General features: G+C 36.2%; 1 pseudogene; it reads left to right on the top strand.

Annotated features, from left to right (window-relative positions):
* The window catches only part of LOC102836957, a 9,933-nt pseudogene that overhangs the window by 6,907 nt on the left and 771 nt on the right, over positions 1 to 2,255 (top strand).

Raw genomic sequence — 2,255 nt, 5'->3', positions numbered from 1 at the left:
CCTGAGATGGAGGCAGAGACGATGACGTGGAGTGATGGAGCAGCTGGAGACTTTAGATCCAGAGAGGGAGAGTGACTGTGTGCTGAAGACTGCAGGGGGGGGGAGGGGAGGGGGCTAGTGTAGGGGTCAGGCTTGCAGGGTATACCCCTTGGTTGGTTGATGATGCATGGAGGGGATTGGAACCATGGCAATGAAACGATATACGATAGAATGAATGTAAAACTAATGTTCTCCCATGTAAACTATCATATAATTCACAATAAACATTAAAAAATTTTTTTTTAATTTTGAAGAAGAAAAAGTCAAATATTATAATGAAATATGCAAAGACCTGGAATTAGAAAACTTAAAGGGAAGAATACACACAGCATTTCCAAAGCTGAAAGAAATGAAGAAAAAATTCAAGCCTCGACTTTCAATATTGAAGGATTCTATGGGCAAATGTTGTATAATACAGAAATTATCAAAAGAAGATGGAAGGAATATACAGAGTCACTGTACCAGAAAGAAATGGTCGATGCTCAACCATTTCAAGAGGTAGCATATGATCAAGAGCCAGTGGTACTGAGGGAAACATTCAAGGTGCACTAAAGGCATTGGCAAAGAACAAGGTTCCAGTAACTGATAGACTACAAATTAAATTATTTCAACACACTGAGGCAGCACTGGAGGCACATACTCATCTATACCAAGAAATTTGTTAGACAGTTAGTTACCTGATCAACTGATTGAAAGAGATCCATTTTTGTACCCATTCCAAAGAGAGGTGACCCAACAGTATGAGAAAATAATTGGACAACATCATTAACTTTGCATGCAAGTAAAATATTGCTAAAGATAATTCAAAAACAGCTTTGAGAGTGCATTGAAAGGGAATTCCCAGAGGTTCGAGCCAGATTCAGATTGTGAGGTGGAACAAGGGATATCATTGCTGGTGTCAGATGGATCTTGGCTGAAAGCAGAGAGTACCAGAAAGATGTTCACTAACAACTCTTTATTTGTTTTTAAAATACAATTTAATTTCTGTTAATTTACTGTTCAATGTAAATTATAAATTACACAAATATAAGAAATTGTTTGAAGTAGAATAGAAAAAATATATGAATGGGAATTCTATTTTTTTATTTTATTCATGTCTTAGGATATATACCACCAGTAAGGAGATAAACAGTTGTTGTGGATTCAATTCCAATAATAATAAGCCTATATGTTGTAGAGCAGAACTGTGTTCCAGAACAATCACCAAGTTATTCTTCTGAGGCACCCCTAGGTAGATTTGGACTGTCAACCTCTCAGTTAACAGCCAAGTGTTCACCCATTTATGCCACCCAAGAACTACTAAATAATTGAATAAATATAAACCAAAATTATAAATAATTTATGTAGATATGCCATTCTCAAAGAGGTTGAACATTACTCTACACCCAAGTCAGAATTAACTCAGTGGTTTTTGGTTTGGAGGCAGATCATAGCTTAGACCATATTCTCCTATCTCAGTGTACACTTTCTTCACCTAATATATCTTGAATCATATTCTAAAATTCCAGAATACCTTATATCTGATTCAACTCAAATTATGACAGTATGTTTAATTTTGTGACTGCTATTTCCATGAGTGTTGATGGTGAATCCAAGCAAAGTGAAAAGTGAAGTCTTCAACAACGTTAATCTTTTCTCCGTGTATCATGATGTCCTTTATTGATCCAGTTGTGAAGATTTTTGTTTTCTTTACCTTGAGATGCAACCCATAATGAAGGCTGTCGTCTTTGTTCTTCATCAGTAAGTATTTTAAGTCTTCTTGGTTTTCAGCAAGCAAGAGTGTATCCTCTGTATATCACAAGTTGTTAATGAGTTTTCCTCCAATCCTGATGCCATGTTATTCTTTATATAATCCAGCTCTCAGATTATTTGCTCAGCATCCACCATCAACACTCATTGAAGCAGAAGTCATGAAATCAAATGACGTATTGTATTAGGCAAATCTCTTGAACAAGATTTCTTTAAAGTTTTCAGGAGTAAAGATATCAGTTTGAAGTTTAAAGTATGCCTGACCCAAGCCATGACATATTAAATAGCCTCATATACATGTGAAAGTTCGACAATGAATAGGGAAGGCTGTAGAACATGTGTTTTAAGAAGTACAAGCGGAATGTTCCTTAAAATCCAAGATGGCCAGACTTTATCTCTCATACTTTAGACATGAAGAACCAATCCCTGGAGAACATAGCCGGCATTGTGAGGATTGCACAGGACCA

The sequence above is a fragment of the Chrysochloris asiatica genome, unplaced genomic scaffold, assembly GCF_000296735.1.
Source record: "Chrysochloris asiatica unplaced genomic scaffold, ChrAsi1.0 scaffold00074, whole genome shotgun sequence".
In the NCBI taxonomy this organism is placed as follows: domain Eukaryota; kingdom Metazoa; phylum Chordata; class Mammalia; order Afrosoricida; family Chrysochloridae; genus Chrysochloris; species Chrysochloris asiatica.
The sequence above is the reverse complement of the archived record's forward strand: the minus strand, read 5'-3'. Positions and strand labels throughout refer to the sequence as shown.